At 33.9% G+C, this 26,640-nt stretch overlaps 2 long non-coding RNA genes across 2 annotated transcripts; both read left to right on the top strand.

Annotated features, from left to right (window-relative positions):
* The first annotated feature begins 18,903 nt into the window (after nucleotides 1-18,903).
* Nucleotides 18,904-21,859, top strand: LOC133781582 (uncharacterized). Its single transcript, XR_009870158.1, has 4 exons — nucleotides 18,904-19,240; nucleotides 19,295-19,564; nucleotides 19,729-19,834; nucleotides 21,353-21,859. It is a non-coding gene; the product is annotated as an uncharacterized LOC133781582 (long non-coding RNA).
* A 1,905-nt stretch (nucleotides 21,860-23,764) lies between these two features.
* On the top strand, nucleotides 23,765-24,396 carry LOC133781581 (uncharacterized). The gene is made up of 2 exons (XR_009870157.1): nucleotides 23,765-23,882; nucleotides 24,290-24,396. It is a non-coding gene; the product is annotated as an uncharacterized LOC133781581 (long non-coding RNA).
* Nucleotides 24,397-26,640: the final 2,244 nt, after the last annotated feature.

Below are 26,640 nucleotides of genomic sequence, written 5' to 3'. Positions count from 1 at the left end.
CCTTATTTGGCTTCAACTTTCATATTTGTTTTCCTAGTTTTGTGTAAGTAAAAAAAGATTATGTTTCTCTAAGCTAATATAACACATGTGTTATACTAAAGTGTAGTATAACACAAAAAAAGTGTTATACAAAAGTGTAATATAACACAAAAAAAGTGTTATACTAAAGTGTAGGATAACACAAAAAAAGTGTTATACTAAAGTGTAGGATAACACAAAAAAAGTGTTATACTAAAGTGTAGTATAACACAAAAAAAGTGTTATAGTATCGACTATAAATAACATAATTCAACACTTATTTATATATTAAAATAACACAGAAATTGTGTTATCGTTGATTGTACAATAACACATCTGTATAACACTGATAAAGTGTTATGTAAAGTACCCTGACCTACGATAACATAGTCTGTCTTAACACATCAGAAAGAGTTATCGTAGGTTTTGATAACACATTTTTGGTGTTATTAAAAGCATTTTTTCTTGTAGTGTGAAGGACTATAATTAACTTCAATACAATAAATATCCCCAATTTAATCATCATAAGGATTGCATTAAATATATGACTTATTATTATGGGCATTTGTGAGACTTGATATACCAGCATATATATAAGTACACATATTCTTGAACATCTTAGGCCAAAAAAAAAAAATCAAAGTAACAGTGAAATAAATTGTAAAACACACTCCAATTGGATTAAAAACTAGATGGAAAATTTCATTTATGCTTTAGAAAAACACTTGAGATTAATGCAAAACTTTGGAAACATGGCAACAAATAAATAAATAGAATCAGTGATTAACTATTAAAAAAAATCATCCTTAGTCAATTTCTTCAACTATAATATGAAACCAAAACTTCTCTACCTTAAAATTAATATAAAATGTGAAACATGAATAAAGAAATTGTGTCGTCATTCTGGATAAACATATCAATATCTTAAACAAAGTTCTGAGAAACCAAATATCCAAATATGAAAACAAATATAAAAAACAAAGTACCCAACCAGCCAAACATCTAAATCTGAGTACAGGAACAAAGAACTAGATTCACCAATGCAGTAAACTTATCAAACTAATCTATTCATATCTTATACTCACATCAAAACCAAACTAAATTCTTATTTAGAGTAAAATGCAGAGTCTGAATGAACAGATCATGCTTGAATGCACATAAATAAATCATACAAAAATAAATAGCAACCTGAAAAGCAAGTTCTAAACTAAACTAGACCATACAAGCAAATAGAGAAAAATACATAAATTATGAACAATGAATATCATATGTTTGCAATCCCTACAAAAGAAAAAACTCAATACATAACAAATTTAATCACACAATATATAGACAAATTAAAACAGGTTCCTTGCTCAAAACAGAATCAGACCCTACAACCAAAGAGCAACACTAAATCTGAGTACAAATATAAAAAACAATGTACCAAAACACTGAATCTAAATAAAACCAAAACAGAATAAATGAAAATACATTATAAGAAAAATCAGAAATAATATAAGAGTAAAATTTATCATGTGACTAATCTCAAAGTTACTAATGAGAAATGGATCCATCCTTGAGAGAAAGTGAAATAATTTAATCATGAAATTAGATCCAATAACCTATACGAAAAATAGATCACATAACATCAATGATCAGATTTAAAACATAATAAAAAATACTTATTGGAAAAAAATCACAAATTATCAAATATCAGATCCAAAACATAATTAAAAACAATAAAATAACTAATCAAATTTTGAACACACTAGAACAATTTTATGAATTTGAATTTGAAATTGATCCATTTCTAGAACTATTTTATGAATTTGAAATCTTAAGTTATCCTTTTCAAAAAGAAAAATCTAAAGTTATCACTAAAGCCCATTTTCTAAGTTTACTTTATTTGAATTTTCTCATAAAAGTCATTTATTTAAGCATATTTCCAAGTCCTTTTTCATAAAAAAAAATATTATTTAAAGTCGAGTGACGAGTAGCAGCAGTAGATGGCAGATCAACCATCTCGTGTGGAATAGAGGAGAGATGAGAGTGCGGCTGAAGAGAAAAGACAAGAGGGTTAGGGCTAGAGAATGAAGATATGTGGCGTAAAGATAGGGTTAGAGAGATAGATGGATTAGTTTTATAAACTATGAACCTTAAATTAAAAAAAATTAAATATTAATTTAAAAAAAATATTATTAGTGCCACATGTACATTCACATGTATCTCTCATTTGGCATGTCAGTTTATTTAATACACATCAACAAACACATCACCACTTAAAAAATTTATATGTAAAAGTATGTTAAAACTGGAGGGAAAAATAAGCGGTAGTGATAAAATATTTCCCTCCAAACTTATTCGTAGGCAAACTCATTACATACCAATACTAATGGTAGGTAATGATATTTTTTATATCCTTGCGCCATATCTATAAGAATTACCTACTAATAATCATGTTATAATAAATATGCGTAGGTAAAAGATATCTTTAGCTATCAATAAATATATGTAGGTAAATGTCAGATTTGTTGTAGTGAAAACCAAGTTTAATAAAAAATTAATTTAAAAATAATAAAAAAAGTATATGTTATGTTCTAATCAACACTACAACATATTATACTACTTGGTAAAAGCAACGTGCATTGCACGTTCGGTAAGTTTTATTTAGAAAATGTATTAATTTAGTTTATTTAGAAAATATATTAATTTAGTTTTATTATATTTTTTTAATTGTCATTTAAAATTTAAATAAATAAACAATGTCATATATTATAAAATAATGACATAAACATATTTAAAAAAATTAAGCCAAAATATTATCTATTGTTTGAAAAAAAACAAATGATACAATATATTTTTTTATTTTTTTATTAAATTTAAAAACGTTAAACCATGAATCCCTTAGCTAGATACACTCTTTCTACATAGAAAGATATGGTGCTTTCTAGTTTTAAAGTAAATTATTTGATGTTGTTTATTACTTTAAAATTTAGTGTTTATAATAATTTAAATTTTAGTATTTTTTATGTTTTGATTTATATTTTATATATAGTGATTCTAGTTTTAAAATTAAATACTTTTTTATAATTTTCTTTCAGAAAAAATATTCAATATAATAAAATATACAAAAGTTTAAATTAAAACTATTAATTTAAAAAATTTATATGATCAAATTTGAATTATTTAATTTAAAAAAATTTAAAGCAAACAAAAAGTTATATATAAATAATTAATTTTTTTATTAAAACAACTAAATAAAAAATAAGAAATATTTATATTTATATCTATATGTTTGAATAAAAATACATTAAATAACAAAATAAATAATTAATAAAAGAGAAACTATGTACATCAATATTTTCCCAGATAGTTTTGATAAGATAATATATAATATATATATAGTTACTAACCTATAAACTATATATAGTTATTTTACTAGTGTATTATAATACATGTAAGCCATAAATGTTAATACCTTACATAACAAAGAAGCTCAACGTCAAGTATGATTTTTATCTTTAGCATATATGATACTACACTACTACAAAAAAAGACATTTGTGTCAGTTTCTAACTACCATAATTGAGTTTTTGCACTTGTTTTTTATATGACACGGAATCTCATGATGCAAACCAGGCTAAAATTTGCATCAGTGGAAAACTGTCACAAACGCTTGATTTGTGACAGTTAGGCACTGACGCAAATGCTACATTAAAAAAACATGATACACAAATACTGACCCAGCTCCCAGCCAGCCACCCTATGCGACCCCTGCCCCCAGCCACCCTCTTGACCACCGCGACCACCACCAAGTGCCTCCTGCAAAATGAAACCCAAGCAGAAAAAAAAAGAAACAAACCCAAACCCCGATGAAGAATAAAAAATTCTACACAAAAAATTAAAACAAAAACATGCGTAAGGTTCATAAACATATTATATTCACCAATTTAACCTTAAATATGAAAAAAAAAACTCACCAAAATGGGTCAAGAAAGTCGGAGGCGCCGCTGGTATGGAGGGTTTTCGCATAGAGAATTTTTTAAAAGTTTTTAGGTCAAATGGAAAATTGGGGATGAAGCTGTGTATTATTGGGGTTGTGTCTGTGCCCCACTGACGCAAACCTTTCGTTAGCGTCAGTTAGGCACTGACGCTAATGTCCCAATTAATTGCGTCATATTGCCACTGATGCAAATTTTCCCCATTAACATCGTCAGTGTTAGTACTGACGAAAATGTCCTTGCATTTGTGGTAGTGCCCAACTAAAACAAATGCTCAATCTCGGTCAACGACGTCAGTCAACTGCATTGACTGACGCGTTTGACTCACACAAAAGAGGCATTTTGGTGTAGTGCTACTATATTATATATGTTTTTTTTAAAATATTTAAGTGCATCATCCAATATTAAAATTATTCATTTATAAATAATAGTTGGAAAAGTATAGTCAATCTTACATGTGTTTATCGATATATAATAATAATGTATTATTATATGTTATTACAAAAAATCTTAGTTTTAGTCACAATAAATTTTATGAAAAAAACAAAAAATTTATGACTAAAGAAAAATCATACACTAAAAAGTCCGTGGTTAGAAGTATTAGTCACAAAAATTATAATTTGTTGTCACTAAATGTATTTTTAGTCACAACAAACTTTATCACATAAAATAATAGGCTATGGCTAAAACTACATTAGTGAAATCTTATAATTAAATATGACTTTTTAGTCACAAGTAGTTTTTTGTTGATACTAAAAGTGGTATTTAATCATACAAAATATATATTGTGACTAATAAGAAGTTGTAGTGTGTTGGAGTAAAATATTATGGATGAATATAGTTCGGAACAGCTTGAGACTTCTCTTTGTTCTCTTTTTCTTTACATTGAATGCATTTCAAGAATTGCTCAAAATCAGCTCCTGTGATATTATGACACTTGTTGCAGGAAATGTACCAGAAGGATTGGTTTGGATTAATTATTCAAAATTGATCCTCTTATCCAAAATGTTTTTTTTTCCTCAAATGAAGAAAAATGTAATTATGTGAAGGGAATAAATAATTATAGCGTAGTAAATAAATATTTAATAGAAATAAGAATATACCTCTTCTGGAATAATGCTATTTATAGCAGTGAAATTTTCTGGTTGGAGGGATTGCTACTCTTCTTTTGACTGTGTTTTTTTTTTTTTTTCATTTAATTTTTCTCTCTTTTAATTCATGTTTTATTTTCTATTTTTATATAATTCTCTTGCGCGTTTTCTTCTGTTAATAATTTTATCATTTACAGAAGTTGTTATTTCAAACATGTAGTAGATTAGATATGTGTATATGTTTATTATATCTGTAACTTTTTTTTTTTTTGGTTCTGTATAAGTTTTGATTAATCTATGTACGTATATGTATATATACTTATAAATTTATAATATGAAGACAAGAGACAAACCATGCAGACTAAAAGCTTTATATATATAAATGAAATTATTAGTGACTGAGTGTAAGTTTGCTTAATTAATACATTGTATCTTTCTGCCATTTTCCAGTTGAAACATAAGCACTAAACGTTTTGTAGGACATCGATGGAAATGTGTTGGCTGAGATGTGTAGGCACACAAGCATTGCCACTTATAGAAATTAGGAAAAGCTACACATGAATTAGTTGTGATTGGAAAAACTTGTATACTTAAATGACTTTTTTCTTTCTTTTGTTACGGATGTATTACACTCTTATTATTTGTAATGAAATATTCATTAGGACAAGAAAAAAAAAAGGGCAAAACCAATGATAGAAAATAAAGCAAAAGCCTAAAGAGTAATCAACGTTCGACATAAGGCACAAGGAAAAATTAACGAAACTATGTCTTGTTACAAAACCAATAAAACATGACCAAGTCTTCTAATTTCGAAGCATGAACCTTACTTTAATAAAGCAATCCTCAATTTTGTACCACATGTACTCATTGAAAAACCAATAGTAAGCACGTCTCGAGAAACCACAAACCAACAAAGGACAACCAATGCCCACAAAGCCAACTCCAAATCCCATTGCAATGCCCAGTCGAAACCAGTATTTTTCTTCTTTGTCTTCAGCACCTGCAACTTTGGGTGTTGTTTCATGCTTTTCTCTGCACTTTTTTGGCAGTGGAAGTCCACAAAGTTGGTGTTAGAATTTTTGGTCTGCAATAAACATCAATACACATCAGCAAAGTTACGTTTTTCTTCCAGTCTTGTCTACCACTTCGCCAGATGAGTCTGCGTTTATTTCTGGTATTTTTTTTAAGTTAGATGACAGTTGTAAAACCCCCTATAAATAAGTCTTATTTTCTCGGTTGTTAAGTGTGAGATGAGAACAGATTTCATTTTGTAAAATAGGAGCTATTTCATAGAGAGAAATAGAGAGAGCTTGAGAGAGAAATACTTGGGTCCTGGGTGAGAGATTTCTTTGTACATGGTCAAGTGTACTTGGGGTTTTGCTTGGGTTCAAGACATTGTAATCCATCAAGTGTAGAAGTTCTCTAGTGGTGACAAGTTGTAATCTTCATTGCTGTTTCATAGTGCAGAGAAGAACATCCCAAGGGGAGTTCAAAGAGGATGTAGGCTCAAGTTATTTGGGCTGAACCTCTATAATTCTTGGTGTTCATTTTATTGTTTTTCTTGCTGATTTTTCTATAGAAAATTGTGTATGTTGTGTCTATTGGTTTGTTGCTTTTGTGTTTGTAGATGAAGCAGGTGTGAGGAAGGTGAATTCCCTAACAGTGGTATCAAGAGCCAGGTTCATTGGCAAAGTTCAGCTTCAAGATCAAAGATGACAAAGAAGGGAAGAACTGGCTGAATCAAGTTCTTCATCAGAAAGTGACACAGAAAAAGTTTCAGTCAAGAAAGAAGTCCAAGAATCAAGTTCGAAGGTTCAAGAATCTGTTCAAAGTCTCTTGGATTGGAGTTATTGCAACAATATGAGTAATATGAAGCTTGAAATAGAGAGGTTTGATGGTAATGGAGATTTTAGAATTTGGAGAAAGAAGATTAAAGGAATGTTGGCTTCTCAAAAGTTATTGCGTGTTCTTGAAGATCCCATTTCATGGCCTGAAGGTACTACAAAAGATCAAAAAGATGAAATGCTCGAATCAGCCATTGGGATTATGATTTTTCATTTGTCGGACTCCATCATTCGAATGGTTGATAAAGAAGACACTCCATCCAAGATTTGGAAGAAACTAGATGAGTTATTTCAGCAAAAGACTCTCACCAACAAAATCTTTCTTAAGGAAAGAATCTTTGGATTTAAGATGAGCAGTAGCAAGAGTTTGTAGCAGAATTTGGATGAGTTCCTAAGGATGAACATTGAGTTGGCTAACTCAGGAGAAGGAGAAGCTTTAAGTGATGAAAACCAAGCAATTAACATTTTCAATTCTTTGCCTGAATCGATTAAGGATGTCAAAGTGCTATCAAGTATGGTCGTACATCAATTACTTTAGAAGAAGTAATTTCAACATTGAAATCAAAGGATTTAGAGTTAAAATCAGAAAAATCTTCTTCACCAAACCTTGGAGAAAGAAACTACGCAAGGGGTCGATCACCACACAAAAACACAAATGGCTATCATGGTAAAAGGCACAACAAGAGCAGAGGTAGATCTGGTTCCAGAGGTCCAAACAATTCAAGGGCGTGTTTTCATTGTGGAAAGCTTGGTCACATGAAGAGAGATTGTTATCTCTGGCTGAGAAAACAAAAGGGCAGGAGTTCAGTCTGTGAAAGTGCTAGATCCATCTATGAGGGAAAATCTGAACATACGGATTCAGCAAATATTGGAAAAGCTTGCAATGATGTTGAAGCTTTAATTGCAGCAACAGGAGAAAACGAAAAAGATTGGATCTTGGACTCTGGGTGTTCATACCATATGACATTCAATAAAGAATGGCTTCAAGATTTCAGAGAGTTGAATGGTGGTAAGGTTATTATGGGGAATAATCAATCTTGCCAAGTAACTGGAATAGGCTCAATCAACATCAAAATGTTTGATGGTGTCATTCGAACATTGAAGAATGTCAGGTATGTTCCTAATCTGTCTAGGAATTTGGTTTCACTAAGCATGCTTGATGATGCAGATTATACAGTAAAGATAGAGCGTGGAACCATGAAGATTTGTAGAGGTTCAATGGTAGTTCTTAAGGGAATTAAGAAGGACTCTCTATACTACCTAATTGGTGAAACAGTAACTGGCAGCAAGACTTTAGCTGAGGCACCAGAAGATCACAAGGCAATCCTATGGCATAGGAGGCTTGGTCACATAAGTGATAAAGGCTTGCAAGTATTAAAGCAACAAAGCTTACTTAGAAAGGATAAGGTGAGCAAGGTAGATTTTTGTGAGAATTGTGTCTTGGGCAAACATCATAGATTGGCTTTCAAAGTTGGGCAACACAATTCAAGAGGCATACTTGAATACCTACATGCAGACTTATGGGGTCCAGAAAAGACTCCAACAATTGGAGGTAACAATTACTTTCTTTCTATTGTAGATGATTTTTCTAGAAAAGTATGGGTGCATTTATTGAAACATATAAATGATGCATTTGAGGCTTTTAAAAATTGGAAAATTCTTATGGAAAATCAAACAAATAGGAAGATTAAAATATTGAGGATCGATAATGGATTAGAATTTTGCAATGAGATTTTTTATTCATATTGTAGAGAGAATGGTATTCAAAGACATAGGACTGTGAGATTAACTCATCAACAAAATGGGGTGGCTGAAAGAATGAACCGAACATCACTTGATAAAACTAGATGTATGATGATTAGTTCAGGTATACCCAAGGGATTTTGGGGGGAAGCTATAATGACAGCTGCATATCTACTAAATAGATGTCCTAATACAACTATAGAGTTTAAGACACCTGAAGAAAAATGGTCCAATAAACCACCAAACTTGTCTCACTTAAGAGTATTTGGGTGTGCTGCTTATGCACATCAAAGAGAGGGTAAATTAGATCCTAGAGTAGTTAAGTGTGTATTTTTGGGTTACCCATAGGGAACTAAAGGTTACAAATTATGGGTTAAAGAAAACAAAGGTTACAAACTTATAATCAGTCGTGATGTTATATTTAAAGAAGATTGTTTTCCTTGTTTATCTCAAACTAACATTCCTGCAGGTCAAGAACAAAATAGTACTAATAATGCAGGTACAATAGAGACTTTAGTTCAGATGGAAACAAGAGCACCCAACACAAATCAGGTGGAAGAAAATAAGATTCAGACCCCAACTCAAACTCCAGCTGAAATGCAACCAGAACAAAGTGTAGATGCATCTGAAATTCATGCAGATCCGACTGCGTCATATCAGCTTGCAAGAGACAGAGTCAGGAGAGAACCAAAACCAGTTCAGAAGCTTACACTTACAGCTTGGGATGACATGATAGCTTATGCACTGATGTCTGCACTTGAGTTAGCTAATTCAGAACCCAACTCATATGAAGAGGCAGTAAAAGGTTCAGATTCAAAGCATTGGATTGATGCTATGAAGGAGGAAATGAGTTCTTTGTACAAGAATGATACTTGGATGCTGGTTAATAGACCCAAAGACAAGAATGTAGTAGCATGTAGATGGTTGTTCAAAGTAAAAGAAGGCATGGATGATCAAGAACCAGTGAGATACAAAGCAAGGTTGGTTGCTAAGGGCTTCACTCAAAAGGAAGGAGTGGATTTTACAGAGATTTTCTCACCAGTCATTAAATATAAAACCATAAGAATCATGTTATCTTTGGTTGCCCAGTTCAATCTAGAACTTGACCAGATGGATGTAAAAACTGCTTTTTTACATGGTGACTTAGAAGAGACTATTTACATGGAGCAACCAATTGGGTTTGAGATGTTCAAAGGCCAAGATATAGTTCGTTTGCTCAAGAGATCATTGTATGGCCTCAAGCAATCTCCTCGGCAGTGGTATAAACGTTTTGATGGGTTCATGATAAAGCATGGTTTTCAAAGAAGCTACTATGATCCTTGCCTCTACTTCAAAGGGCAATAATTCAAAGATGTGGATGATATGTTGCTGATTAGTGACAAAAGGGACAAGCTGAATAAATTGAAGGCTCTTCTCAAAACAGAATTTGAAATGAAGGATTTGGGCATGGCTACAAAGATTTTAGGTATGGAGATCAAGAGAAATAGGGATCAACATACCATCTTCATCAGTCAAAAGTCTTATGTTGAAAAGGTTCTAAAAGGGTTTTCTATGAAGGGTGCTAAAGCTGTCAAACAGCCATTGACAAGTCAATATCAGCTTACAAATGCTAATTGTCCTAAAACTGAGTTTGAAAGGGAAGATATGGCCAAGGTACCTTATTCTAATGCTGTTGGAGCTATAATGTATCTAATGATTTGCACTAGGCTTGATTTATCACACTCAATTAGTGCTCTAAGTAGATACATGGCAAATCCCGGAAGAATTCATTGGGATGCTATGAAGTGGTTGCTGCATTATTTGATTAATACTACTAGACATGGGTTGGTGTACAAGCGGCATCTTAATCAGGTGGAAATTAGTGGGTTTGTAGACTCGGATTATGCTGGAGACCGAGACACTAGAGAGTCTACTACAGCCTATTACTTTCTAGTAAGTGGGAATTGTGTGAGTTGGAAGTCTCAACTACAATCTGTAGTTGCACTTTCAACTACTGAAGCTGAGTACATGGCTGCTACTGAAGCAATCAAAGAAGGTATTTGGATTCAAGGTCTTCTAAAAGAGCTACAAGTGTTCAAAGGAAAAGCTACAATTCTTTCAGATAGTCAAAGTGCCATACATTTGTGTAAGAATCCAGTATTTCATGACCGGACTAAGCATGTGGAGATCAAGTATCACTTTATTCGTGACAAGGTCACTGAAGGTGTAATCAATGTCGAAAAAGTCCCCACAGAAGAGAACCTCGCTGATGTTGGAACTAAGATATTGCCATTGAGCATGTTTGACTACTGCCTAAGCTTGCTCGGAATTGATCATGGATGATAGTTGATGGCTGAACTGGGATCACTTTATCTCTACAATCCATGTTTAATGAAGACCAAGGTGGAGATTTGTTAGAATTTTTTGTTTGCAATAAACATCAATACATATCAGCAAAGTTACGTTTTTCTTCCAGTCTTGTCTACCACTTCGCCAGATGAGTCTGCGTTTATTTCTGGTATTTTTTAAGTTAGATGACAGTTGTAAAACCCCCTATAAATAAGTCTTATTTTCTCGGTTGTTAAGTGTGAGATGAGAACAGATTTCATTTTGTAAAATAGGAGCTATTTCATAGAGAGAAAGAGAGAGAGCTTGAGAGAGAAACACTTGGGTCTTGGGTGAGAGATTTCTTTGTACATGGTCAAGTGTACTTGGGGTTTTGCTTGGGTTCAAGGCATTGTAATCCATCAAGTGTAGAAGTTCTCTAGTGGTGACAAGTTGTAATCTTCATGGCTGTTTCATAGTGCAGAGAAGAACATCCCAAGGGGAGTTCAAAGAGGATGTAGGCTCAAGTTATTTGGGCTGAACCTCTATAATTCTTGGTGTTCATTTTATTGTTTTTCTTGCTGATTTTTCTATAGAAAATTGTGTATGTTGTGTCTATTGGTTTGTTGCTTTTGTGTTTGTAGATGAAGCTGGTGTGAGGAAGGTGAATTCCCTAACAGTTGGTTCCCAATAAAACCAGAAGCATCCATTGTTTGTATTTCTCCTAACAAGTTGTTGTACGACAAATTTAAATGGTTCAAAAAATTTAAACTCTTAACCTCGGAGCAAAAACTGAGGATGGGGAAAAGTGACTAAACAAAAAAGATATAACCAAATCATTCACATTACATACCATATAAGTACTTTCGGGTTCGTGGTTAAAGTAATATCTGACCTTGATAAATAACGAGGTCAGAATTGGATAATTCGAACAAACTATGCATGAATGCATCGAGTTTCGAGCCTAAATCCAAACTATGTCTATGAATAAATAAACATAACTGATTCATCAACATAAAATGTGCAAAATATTTCGAGCCAAGAAATGTAAAGCATGTAAAAGAATAATTAAAGAAATTGTATCAGCCCCGTGGGCATAAATTAAAATAGTTACAAAATGGGGGGACGCAGCCCCAACAAATGATCTCCCCGAGGTCAGATTTGAGGAAGAGGAGTCTCCTTGGCCTTCTCAGCAATCAGTAGCACCGGACCCCCCAGGAAGAATAGCATGACTATCCTTTTGAGCATCCTCTCGAGCAGCTTCACTTGCCTCAAGACGGGCATTCCACCGCTCAACATATGTGGCCTCGAGAGGACCCAGAAAGCTGGTATCAAGGTCAGCATTATCAGCCCAAAGTTTGTACATGGCTTGGTCGACTGCTTTCTCCTTCTGCTCCTTATACTCGTCCAGGAGGCGGGCCTTCTCGCTCTCCATGAAGTCGAAGGTGACAGATTTCTCCTCTTCGAGCTTGGCATTGGCCTTCTCGAGACAAGTCTTCGCCTGCTCAAGCTCGACATTCGACTTCTCCAGCTCCTCGAGACGGGTCTTCATTTTTTCAAGTTCAGACTTCGAGTCTTTGAGCTCGTCAGCCATCTTAAGCTCGAGATCCTTCGACTTTTGGGCCAGAAACATGCTCGTTTGCACCTCGTTGGTTAGCTTATAGTTGAGCTGTGCTGAAACGACAAGGGCCTGAAACACAAAGAACGAATCAGAATTGCGAACTGAGGCACAAATATTTAAAATAGAGTTGCGAAGGCTACCGCGGCGGTGAGTTCGATACTCTTGTCATAAAGAGTATTGCAGTCCGAGGCCTTGCGCACGAGGTCCCAATGGTCGGCGCCGAAGCCAGAAAAGCTCTGACCCACTCGAGAAAGGACATCCGAGCTGAGCACAACCCCTTCTGTCCCAGCGGCGCCATCGAGCACGAACTCCTCAATATGATTGTGGGCCGTCGGCAGCTGAACCTTGGAGACAGAAGGTTTCTTCGGGGGCCGAACAACTGTTATTTGATTTTCGGACAGAGGAAGCGAGACGGGCGCGGTTGAGCCAGACGCATCAACCTGGACAGTCGGTTCCGTGGCTGTGCTCGCAGTAGTCTGGGCCGTGGGGGTCGTCTCGTGGCGTCTGGGTACCTTGGATGGTCGGTCGGACCTCCGTGGTATTCTCGGACGTTTGCTCTTCTGGGCGCTAGCTCCCCCATCGCTAAAGAGCACAGCGTCGAGGTCAGGATTCATGGCACCTGCGCAGTTCCAATAAGTTAGACAATGATAACAAGGTTGGAAAGAGAGGGAAACCAAGTAAAGAAAAAACCTAACTGGGACTCTCCCCCGAGCTCGAGCTTGGGGACCATGAAATTCCCCTGTCTTCAAAGGAGGCGGGGGGAGTGCCTTCCCTATAAGTAGGTGATAACCTCGAGAGGTCCCTATAATCATTGGTCCCGTACTGCACAGCTATCCCATTCCACACCTCGTCCGTGGTATACATGGTGTCGTACTTCCCAAGCCCACTATCAAACCTATGGACACAATCATCTACCCAACTCCATATGTAGAAGTGGTATCTATCCTGTGGGCACGAGACTAACCTATTGAGCCTGTGTTTTAGTAAAGTGGGGGACCACATTCTCGAAGTAGGAAGGACTTTACCTTCATCTGAATCCGAGCTCGAAGCTTCATCATTGGCCTCATTCCCAGATCGCGGACTCCTCAGGCGAACTGGGAGTGATGGCCTCGTTTCTCTCCTCAGAGGAAGGGCGCCTGTGGGCAGTGGCACTTTCTCCCAGTGTTCATATTTTTTATTGGACCAGTCAGAGGTTGACTGGCCCTCTCCCAACAGCCCACAAGCTCGGAGCTTGCCCTCGTGTAATAGATACGAGAGAGACCTCCCGCCATAAGGGAGTCGGAGCAAGGCTTCTCTGTGCCCCTTCATTGCCTCATCGGGGGTGGGACGCTGAAAATTAGCTGAGAGGCGAGACACATTTCAACTAAATATGGATTCAAGAACTAAAGTCTCTAGCACAGAAATAAAGGTAATAAGAATACTTACGAATCCACCTGAACGAATAATGTCGAGACGGGGACAGACCATCTGTCCAGAAGAAGGCCCTTTTGAAGTCAGGCGAGTGGTTGGGAAGATCCTCAAAAACCTTTGTCTCCTTGGGATAGCTCGAGAGGTAGTAAAAGCCATCCCCTCCCCGAGCTTGGGAGGGGTTACTTTTCAAACAAAAGAGATATAAAATCTCTTGAGGTGAAGGTCCTTTCCACCCCAGCGCGTGGTACAAGGACCTCAGGGCAGACAGCACCCTGTACGAATTAGTGTTAAGTTGGAACGGAGCCAACCCAACGAAATCAGTAAAGTCTTTGAAAAAAGACTTCAAGGGCAACAGAGCTCCTGCCCTCATATGTTCCTGGCTCCAGGCCGCGTATTTCACACTGGCGTCGCGGCCCCCAGGGGCGAAGCAGCTTCGTTCATGGTTGGCCGGAGGTCAACACTTCAAGGAGCCTGACAGGCTAAGGCCGTGGAAAGATAGGATGTCAGTTATCTAACTAGTTGTAGTAACCGAGCTCCAGTAGTGCTCGGCCTCAAACATCTATCTCCCCGACTGCGAGGAGGAAGGTTCCGTCATTAGTGAAAATTTGAGCTCCCGTGGAAGGTATGCGACAGTGACTTTTAGCGCAGGGTCGAGAGGAATTGGCCTAGGTCCTGAATTGGATTCTGGATAGAGGGCCTCCTGAAGAACTCTCCTCTACCCCTCTGTGACCTCGTCAATCTGGCGGCGGTAGTGAGCTCGAATGTCCTCTTGCTCGCACGCGAGCTCGTATTCTCTTATCCGACGTTGATTACAGGCGAACAACAATTCTGGGCTCGTAGATTTTGGCTCGTAAGGGATTGCCAGCAACGACCCCCACCGTTTTTCCAGATTCTGTGACATCTAGCGAGAAAGAAAAAATGGTGAGGGCCATGCATGCAAGAGTTCCGAGCTCGAGCTTATGAGCTCTGGGTTTTAGGAGCAAGACAAACTAAATATTAAAACCCTTATTGAAGAGTCAGAGCGTGTGTTCCACGGAAGAGAAAAAGAGCGTGGATGATTTTTGAAAATCCTGAAATTCAAGGGAAAGAAGAGTGGCGGTTAACCAGGAAAGGCATTCTTGGGTTTCGTACATTTATCAAAGACAAGGGTTTTTACCCGAAAACTTAGTGTACAAGAAACGTCGCCTAAAAATTTTCAAAACCCAGAAAATTGGAACCTCACTCAAATATGAAAACTGGGTATAAGCCAGTGTTGTAAATCCAGTACGGAAGTCTAAAAAGCATAAGAGCCTATCGGATCAAAACCTCCTATCGTATTATGATAAGGATGTAAACTAGTATATACACATACATAGCAAGAACAGTTTGAATAAAAACTGACAAAATGGAAAACAAAGATTGCATACTCACACAATGATGGCGATTACAGAGAGATCGTTGATTGAAGAAGAGGTTGCAAATAAGAACTCATTGACTCGAACAGACCGGGGTTTCTTTGTTTCTTTGGCCGAGAAAACATGCACAGAATGGAAACTTTTTATGAGGAGGTCTCTGGTTTCTTTTTTCTTCTTTTCTTGCTCTTGGTAAACAAAGGTAAAAATAAAGATGAAGAATGGGGTCTCGTATATATAGATGGAAAAAGGGGGATTAATCCGGGGCGTTGAATGAAATCCTTGCTAGATCGGATGGATGGGAATCAATGACAAGATGGCGCCGAAAAGGTGGCAGACGGATGATCGTGGGCATGTTTCCAAGGTACTCAAGTACCAAAAATGAGCAATACCCAGCTGACGCGTGTCCATTTTCAAAAGTGTGACGGTACAGTTCTCAAAGAAAGTAGTTCAAAAGTTTCCTTCTCTTAGGATTCGAACAAATACTTTTGAGGGGGCAAGATGTTACACCCAAATTTCGAGCTATGTTAAATATGACCTCGAAAGTTGGATTTGCGAATGAGTGGACTCATAAGGTTGGAAACATGTTCCAGGATTGTATGCCGAGCTTGCAAGATATAGACGACCTCGAGTATAGTAACCTCGAAGTATTCATGATCTCGAAAGGTAGCTCCAGGAACACACTCATCTTCAGGGACGACTTCGGGATCAGGGGTCCCGAGCTCGACGCACGTACGATCTCGAAAGCCATGCGGCCTCGGGAGATGTTTCTAGCTCGATAGACGATGGGAAACCTAGAAAGCTAAAGCCTTAGAGATACGCGATAACCACCTTGAATATCTACAAGTGTTATAAATATGAGATGTAATCCTTATTTATTATTGTAAATCCCCTAGAATTGTGGGATATTATTTGGTCAGTTATACGTCTCTTGGTCTTCAGGGGACGTTTCCTTTTATATCTGAATATTGGTATTTAAAGCCATTTATTTTATTTACACAAAATGAGTAACTACCCAAAATATGTGGGATAGTATTCTACATCCTTCTCTATAAATAGAGAGGCGATGCACCATTGTAAAGGACCGAAATTCTGAACCTTGAGAGAAAACTCTGAAGAATTTGTAACGACCCACTAATCTAGACTACTTGGACCATTAACGAATCTATACATAAAACTTACATTTTTGCGGAAATACCATAATTATATTGAAAACTTATGGAAACAAAGGTTACTTTCATAAAATAAGTAGGATATGGGTACCCATTGTCTTTAAAACAAAAATAACTTAAAAACTAAAAAGATTTACATAGAAAATGCGGAAAATACATTTAAAACCATAAAAACATAAACATGACTATTTCCTCGAATCGAATAACGCTCGGCTCCTTGACTCCATTCACCATCGATACACATCCTCTAAGCGTCACGAATCTTTCCGCCTCTAAAGCTTATTTCCTGCACATAAACAGAAAGGAATGAGCCTAATGCCCAGCAAGGAAAAATCTAACACATAGTCATAAACATAAACATAATTTCATAATAACGTAAAGACATATCATAACACATAATACACTTATTATAATGGCCATTATTACTTGGGGTCCCATAGACTAAACAAGCATATGCCCATGGGATTAATGGGGTCCTACTAGCTAAGTAGGTCATATGCCCATAACCCATTTGGGGTCTTGTTAGTCATATGGGTCATATGCCCAAGCCTACAAACATACACATATACATATCATAACACTTTTAATAACATAAAAACATATAGATAACATAAGCACATAACATATTAATTCTAGCCTATTTTCCTTACCAAAGTTACCGGGATAAAATGGACTGAGTTAGGACTTTTGGAACACTCCTAAAACCACAATGAACAAGGGTGAGTCTAAAGAAAGGAGATGAAATGAAAGAGAATAGGAAGACTAAACCATTAAACGAAAATATGCTTACCACCACTTAAGTGCTTAAGAACTTGGATTCCCTAACCAAAAATAAGAATAAGGTTAGGGGACTGAGTAGAAGGTTTTGAGAAAAGAAATAACATAGACTACAGAAAGGACTAGAGTAGAGTTTTGGGTTTACCTCAAAGATTGCAAGATCAATCTAACATCCACCGAAATACTATAGCACTCACTTACTTCCCAAGTGTTTGATAAGCTTATGATGTTTAAGCTTATAGTTTTTCCCCAAACCAAGTGTTTACACTCTCACACTCACTTAACACTAGCAGCTTCTGAACTTAGAGCAAATGGTGAATAATGGCTGGGTACTAGGTCCTATTTATAGAGTTTGGGAATGAAAATATCTTGATTTTACTTGAATAAAAATAATGGCTTTTTAGGTGAAAATCATTTGAATAATCGTTCAGCAGAGGCTGAAGACTCGTTCACAAGATGCTGGACTGTTGAAGGAGTTTGAATGGCTGAAAGGAAATGAATTCAAAAGAGTTTGAATCCATGCTGAAGGAGGCGATATATCGCCCCCTGTAGGCGATATATCGCCTGGGCCAGTATGCCCGAGGCGACCGTGCATCGTTTCGTGTTTTCCGTATCTACGTGCTGCGACATATCGCCCCCTATAGCTGCGATATATCGGCACACGCTGAATATTTAAACACGAAATTACACATTTTTAGCTAAGTTTGAATGGAGTAAACAGCCTTGACTAAGCCCTCAACGTACTCAAAGCTGCTGACTGACCCTATAACATTCAAACTTTACTCCTTATTATATTTAATCCTCAAAAATCTTAATCCTTAATTACCATTCAAAACATGTGCTTAAAATCCTATTGGTTGATGTCTAAACCTTATAATATAATAATATAATCCTTAATATCAGTCACATTAATCAAATCTTAGGTTATACTTAATATTCTTAAACTATAGGTTAAACTTAGAAAATCTATAAGTACTACTATGAGTGTCCAAATAACTCCCGGTCTGAACCAAAAATCCAAAGTAACAAAGATAATGCTATAAATACTATCATACTACTATCTATCTTAGCTAAGTAAAGTTCTTGGACTCTACAGAATTCCTGCTTAAAGAATTTTCAGAGATAATCTTGAGCTTAATAACAGAGACTCGTGGACTAGGCAGATTTAACTGCTGAACCACGTAAAAATTGTGTGTTTGATTTGTTTTATTTTATTTATCCATTATCATTTATTGTTTATGTGCTCTTCTTTTACTGTTTGACGAAAAACGGCGTCAACAGTGTGTTAGATGATCGACTTGGAAGGCTAGATCAACAAGGCCCTGCTTGAAGGTGACAAGAGCTTGGAGGACGCCCCACACGTTTTGAGTCATATTATTTGAACAAGTGTTTTAAGGTAACATTACCAAAATATAAATTTAAAATGCCAATCTTCAAATTAAATTTAATATACTACATTTTGATACCATTTTCTCATCCGATATATTAAATCGAACTAGAAATTAAATTTTGATGATTCTCATCTAAGTTCTTGTGTAATTTACACTACAACAATTTTGCTCAAATATTACATTAAAATATAACATAATTTTAGAAGTGCTATTGATATGGAGACACGGAGAAAAAAAGACACGGTAAAAAAAAATTAGGCGGCAAATGAAACTCTTTTTGCCGCCTGAAATTGACAAAAAGAACAGCAAATGAAAAAAAAACTTATCCCTAATCTGAAATCCCTACGCATGCCTCTCTCTCTCTCTCAAATCCCTAATCTCTACCAGCGCCTGAACCACACCACAACGGCGGCAAAACTTATCCCTAATCTCTCATTCAGTCTTTCTCTCATTCGCTCTCCCTTGCTCTTTCTCTCATTCGCTCTCTCACATTCTGTCGGCTTTCTAACCCTCGCGCCATTGAACCACACCACAACCACACACCTGAAGCCTCCCTCACGCCGGTACTCACGCAACTGAAGCACACCACGACCACACCCGTGCTGTAGTCGTTGAGTCTCTCATCCCCCCCTCTCTGTTTATCTCTCCCGCTGCTGTCTCTCCTGCTGGAGCAAGAACCCAGGCATCTCCCTCACGAGTCGCGTGCTTGCTATCTCTCCTGCTGGAAGAAAGAACCCAGCCATCTCCCTCACGAGTCGCGCGCTTGCTAACTCTCCTACTGGAAGCACGAAACCAGGCCAGAGTATTCGAAACTGTGAGGTAATTTTTAATTTAGATTTCAATTTCATATCAGATCATCAATGTATATGTATATATATATATATGTGTGTGTATTTGTGTTGTTTGGCCTTGTTATTCTATTTTACTGTTTCTTAACAGTTTCTTTAGCTCTGTTAGTTTCTAACTTATCCTCTGTATAAAAGGAGCTAATTCCTCTTAATCGGTAAGATCAGTAAATTACCCAAATAAGATGGATTTCGGAAAAAAAGGGGCTTGATTTCTTGGACTTGAGTGAGAACCAGCTTGAAGGTGAGTTTCTAGAAATCCCAAAATCCATCACATTACATTTCTAGCTGTTTCTTTTCTTTTCTTTTTCAGTGTCATTACATTGTTGTTTTGAAAGTTGATTATTTTAGCACTCTGATAGAGGATGTGTTCAATTTGAAGCAAATGAGGTTGATTGCAATGGATATGAGATGATATAAATTACTGGGACTTTGTTCAAGTAGTTGAACTTTGAGGAATAATGAATATAATTGTCTTTGATTGAGTGTTTTTATTTAAGATTTCTGTTTTTTTTTTTTTTAATAAATTTAGCTCTAAATTTACTTATTTGGGTCCCTTTTTCAACGGTGATTGGGATTCTTGGTTTGGAAGTTGAAACTCTTATTAGAGATTACAATGAATTTGGGAAATATATTTTTCGTGGGTTAGTCTTTTCATATAAATTTATTGTTGAAAAAGTGGGTGTTTGACACTTTTTTTTATAGATATTTTGAGGCATATTTTAAAGTGAAACTAAATCCACTATGCAATTATTAGTGAAAAAGTCAGAATAGATTTGTGTTCTCCTCACCTCAGTGAATATTTCAACAATATCTTTTTCTTATATATTTAATTGCAAACCAACTTTAATATCATAACTGAGAAATAATTGTTTGTTTAGGAGATGTTCAGATTATGAACAAAAGTCTGTCACAAGAATTTCACTTTCTGAAAAAGCACTGAGGCCACTGAGAGGTTCATTTTACACAGATATCACGTGACTTCATTTGTGAATGTGTTCAAGTTTTAGTTAACTAATTTTGAGTTGGTATTATGATCAATATACGTGGTTTTATTGTATAATTTGTATTATTTTTTTTGGGACATAGATACATAACTTGAACACTAGGAATAAATTTCATTGTACAAATTTCATACTAAGTCAAATGCTATTATTGAGCTTTTGAAAGTCATTTGTGAGCTGAGATGCATAGGGATTTCACTTTGGATTGACTAATGGATTATGCATTTTTTGCCTTTTCTTTTTTCATTGTATTTTCAGTGAATATATTAGACCAATTCTATTGGCCCTCTCAGTTCTATTTTTCATTTAGCATTAATTGCAAATACGGTACAAGGAATTTTTCATGTATGAGGTTCAAGTGGTGGAGCTATTGTTTCTCTTTTCTGTTTTTGACACTCTAACATTGCATATCTTAGTGGCCCTTCAACTTAGTTGCATTTCTGCTTTTGAGCATTTGTATCTTTCATTTCATATGAACATGCTTGTTTTGGTAAAAAAAACTTTGTGAATGTTTAGACATATACCTGCCCCTCTCATATTAGTTAAGCTTTTAATTTGTCTCATTCTTGGTTGACGAATACTTAATTCTTACTTTTTGCACTTTCTATTTATAACTTTGGCCACTGTATTATGACTTAGAAACACTTAGTTAGCTTTGATTTCTATCTGTTGCATGGTTGTTGAAGTAAGTACATCTGTGATGCTGAAAGTTTTCTTAATGTTTTCTAGGATGACATTGTTCTTAATTCTTTGTGCAGGCATGCACTTAGACTCTGATCTAGTGATGTTAAGCTTGAAGGAAATTGGAAAACTCAAGGTGAAATATTTTCATACAAGTATGCTTCATTTATAATCATGAAATTCTTTTATGTATATGGTTTATCTACTCTCAGCATTGGAAGAAATGACCTACTGAGTTTGCTCTTACTTTTGATCCCATCTTTATTTTCTTTGAGACTCAAGTTTTTGGCTCAAGAATTTACACTTAGTTTGGATCAAATTCAAGGTGTTGAGCTTTCTATTTCATCTCTATTCAATTAAGAAATTGAGTGACTTCATATTATTTTCATTTGCTACCTACATATATTTAAGTTAGCCCTTTCATTGAGCTAATTTTAATCAGAAAGTAAGTCAATAAAGAAAATTTTGCTATTATTTGTTCTAAAGTGCATTTTAGTTTTTATATGTGTTAAAAGAACCATAGTTTTGATTGTGTTTTCTAAAGTACTAAAGTACCATTAACTTGATTTAAAATGTATGTTAAAGTGATATTTGATTTATTTTTAATCATTATATTTTTCAATACCAATATCATTTGTCTTGCCACAAAAGTCACAGCCTCTTTCTACACAAATAAATCATAGCACTAACAAAATTTGGTAGAAAACATTGTAGATCATACTCTTTACCTTCTCTTTTAAGATACAAGAAATTGTTTGACAAAGTTGTAAATAGAAATTGCTCATTTGAATTTATATCTTAGGAAGAATTATGTCTTGGTGTGATATTTATGTTTTGCTTTCTATCTTCATCTAAATAAATATATAAATATAATTGAAATTTGTAACGGCCACAGAAGCCTATGAATAAATAAATAATAGCCTAAATGGTTGTTCTCAAGTGTTTATTTGTTTCATTTGTTCCGAAGAGTAATTTTTCTACTACTGTTTGTTCTCTTATCACTTTCTTTAAACATTGCTTTGTAAGTATGCTCCTACTAATTCTATGTTGGCATTGAAAACTTTTGTGTCCAATAATTTCTCTTGATTCTAATTAAGAAACAAGGTTCCATTCATATAAAATTCATGGAAGAAAATTTCCAATGAAATCTTTGATTAAACCATGAGAAATTTTGAATGATTTATATCTTCACTTAATTAGTTCTGTTTTGCTTAAAGCCAATTTTTATCAAATAATATCTCTTGTACCAGCTTCAAAATCCATTGACCTTTTATTTGATTACTTAGAATTAATCATGAATGCAACGAATGAATGTTGATCATAGAGCCATTTTAGATCCCTGATAAGCCCCTCAAAGAAAAACATTGATTCTAATGAATGTTTCTTTGATATTAGTGGTTCACTAAACATTTCATTACCTGAAATACTATCTTAAGTAAATTATTTATAACTGTATTAGTTTGTAAATTCTATTATCAAGACAGAGACCAAATAATATACCATGATAAGGATTCTATGTCATATTTTTATGAAAAAAATTCTAATACATTTTTTCTCTACAATTTCTTGCCCTTCTTTCCCTGCCCCACCACACCAACTCAGAACAATACAATTGCAATTAGATGTGTTAGGCATGTCCCATATCCACAGGGACACACATTTTCTTATCAAAACTAAAGTAACCCTTGCCTGAATGTTTTCTAGCAGTGTTCACATTTTAAATCAAAGTTCAAGAAGCTTAATAATCTCAACTCAAGTAATAAGTCATTATTCCTTAAAAGGAAATTATTTCATCAAAATATACCATAAGTGAATGAAACAGTACTAGAATTTTTTGGAATATCTAACTTTAAGTAAAGTGTAGTAAACTTCGGAAAGTAATGGAAGAGAACGTGAACACATAGCTCTCAAAATTAGTGGCTAGATCATTTTCTAAACCATTTTCTTTCAGGGTCATCTAAATTGAATTTGATGTCTTTGAAACAAGATTACTTGGAATGGAGAATGTTACAATGTACCTACATTTGGACTACGTTTTTATTTCTTGACGGTGGAAGAGCTGTGCAGGTAATATTCTCCTTTGTGTCTTCTACCTCAACCACTTGAATCATATGGATGAGGCCTAGTTGTAATCAACAGCTATTCTAGAGCTTGGATGTAAAATCATAATACCCAAATCTGCATTTTAGGTGCAGCCATGTTTTGAACCCTGTGATTGTTGTAGTGGGTGGCAAGTTTATTGACAAAACAGTCTTCAAGATAACCCATAAATCTAAATAACACCATTCCAATGATTATATCCACATTATTATGCACTCTAAATATTAGTTGACCATTTGTTTAATTTGAGTGCAAGCTTTCTCCCTGGGCCTGTATATAAGTTGAAATTGTTTTATGAATTTAGTTGGGAAATTATTTTAGAAATTCCATGTTTGAGAAACATACATATTTCTCTTTATAAGTCCTCTTAGAAGTATCATATTAGAATTACTTTAATTTGTAGAGCATTTGTCACAATCTATTTGCATGTATCCACAGGGCGCTTTTGGAAAAAATACTCTAGTTGGATTTGGTTTGACAACTTACACAATGCTTGGATTAGGAGTGGTAATATCTCTTTGAACCTTACCATAATGATTTTACTTTGGGTATTTGTCTCTATTAGTCTTTGAACAATACTCTACTTATTACAATTTAACAGCTTAGTCCCTAAAATTTTAATATTTTAGTAATTAAGTCCTTTTTACTAACAAAATTGAATTTTTTACTGAATAAATTAGCAAGAATTATGCAGATTAAGAATTTATCTTTGACTTCTATCGTTGTGCTTAGTTTATGCTTTGTACTCTTTGTGGTGTTTCATATATAATCTCAACAAAACAATACCTTCACTCTATTGTGACATTTTAATTAATACAAGGCAATTTGGTTATGTTTTTTTTTTATAAAAGCCCTAGAATTACCACTTTAAGTAATTGCTGGTGTGATTCCATTATTACACTCGAATATTACAGGTGTGTAGATGTGACTGGAGCTTACAGTGCTCTAAAGACGGAGCTTAACATAAGCTTGACAGCAATAGGCCTTTTGTGGACTACAACTGGCTTTATTGCAAAGAGGATTACACATGGACCTGTGGAAGAAAGGGAAACAAGAAAGGGAAACAGGTATATGACGAGTGCACAACAAATGGACTCACAACAAAGACAAGTGCACAAAGGATGATGAATTGAAGGATGGAGCATGTTTCGTGCATGGTTTACTTTTGTGTATCTTGTAATTTTTTGTTTTTCATTTTTGAAGTAAAAAATGTTCAAGATTATAATACTTTATTATGTAATGCTTTCAAATTTAAGTTAGAACTAAGATCTCATGAAATAGACACATTTAGAGTTTGAATTAGTTATTGTTTAATGTAATACTTATGGTTTATCAATCTATTGAGAATTATATTTTATGATTAATTTTGATTTTTTTTTATCAAAATACAATAATGAAAATCTTTTAATTAAACAAAAAACTTATAAGTACCATTATCACAATAAAAAACCTTAATATGTTATGATTTAGAAACATATTATAAGCGTAAAAAATCGTTATGGTTTATATAATATAACAAACTAAAAATGTTATCAAAATAATCAAATGTAACAGTTGAAAAGTGTTATGAAAAAAGTACAAGATTAAATTTCAAATTTATAACCAAAAACTCTATCTAAATGTTATTATTTCAATATTATAGCATCTAAAAATGTGTTATTGAATAGTTTAAGATAACACCGAACATAACATTCAAAAACTGTTATAGAAAAGACTGGACTTTTAATAACAGGGGCTATATTAGCATTTTCAGAAGTGCTATCAATAGTCCCGGATAGCAGTTTTTAAGTGTTATGAATACTATTTTTTCTTGTAGTGTTACCATCTACCATCTAACATCCAATCCAATAAATTTCTGCACAGATTAATTGCGTCTGCAATTCACATTTGATGGAGATAGTAATATCTCTTCTATATAAAAATTTTGTGTAGATATCAGAAATTTTTGGTTTTAACAATTTTTATTTTTTTTCTTTAACTTTAACTGAATATTCTTATATTTAACGGTAGATTGTAAACATGACTTAAACATAGATAAAATTATATAAACAAACAATTAAACAAATTAAAATAAGCTATTTTTTTAAGATATTTTACAATGATAATTATTTAAAAATAATAAAATCATATGTTTTATAACTAAATAAAATTTAATGAAACTTAAACTTCACGTTTGCTTAGTTTTAAAGTTGTAAACAATGTCTAAAATTTTAATAAAATAAAATGAATTATAGTTATATAGTATATATAAATATTTATATTATTAATCTTTACATATATGACATCTAAACACAACGTTGACATAGATATATATTTACATAGCTACATGAGATATATATAAAATACAATAATATTTAAAAGGAAATTAATAATAGAAAAAAAATAAGAATTGAAAAAGTCATAGTGTAGACAATAATATAAATGCATCAACTATTTTTAGTTTCTAATGTGTCTCACAATGTTTTTTTGATGAAAAAAAGAGCTTGAATAACTTGATAAAAAATAAACTATCACACAAATTTATAAGCTAAAAAAAAGGATATGTATGCCATTATTATTTTTAAATAAATATGATTTAATTATTTAAATTATCATAAAATATCTTAAAAATATCATATTTTAATTAATTAATTAATTTATTTATTTATTTTTGTTTAAGTTTATGTTTGTTCTAGATTTTGAATTTAGTAATTAAATTTTATTTAAGTTATAAAATATATGGTTTTATTATTTTTAAATAATTATCATTGTAAAATATCTCAAAAATATAATCTTTTAATTTGTTTAATTATTTATTTATTTAATTTTATTTAAGTTTAATGATCATGTTTACAATCTACATTTAAATATAAGAATATTTGGTTAAAGTTAATGAAAAATAAATAAATAAAAAACCATTAAAATCAAGAATTTTCATTATCTACATACTTTTTATATAAAAGAGATATATATATATAGTCGTCCCATACATTGATTGTAGAGAACATTTTATTTATGATATTTATAATTCATTAATCATATAAACTTATATACATATTAAATGTTTAACTAAATTATAAACAAATTGTTCTTCAGACATATAATTCATAAATTTACTGAATTACGTAAAGCATAAGGGCCGACATAGACCAACAATTTCTCAACCATTTGTAACTCAAAAAAGATAATACTCTTTAACATATATTACAATATATTTAATAGAAAAATTATGAATATTAATGCTAATAATAATATGAGAATCAATTAGCTAGGGCAGCATTATTTT

The sequence above is a fragment of the Humulus lupulus genome, chromosome 6, assembly GCF_963169125.1.
Source record: "Humulus lupulus chromosome 6, drHumLupu1.1, whole genome shotgun sequence".
NCBI classification, from domain to species: Eukaryota; Viridiplantae; Streptophyta; class Magnoliopsida; order Rosales; family Cannabaceae; genus Humulus; species Humulus lupulus.
Note: the sequence above shows the minus strand (reverse complement) of the source record. Positions and strands in the feature narration are given on the sequence as shown.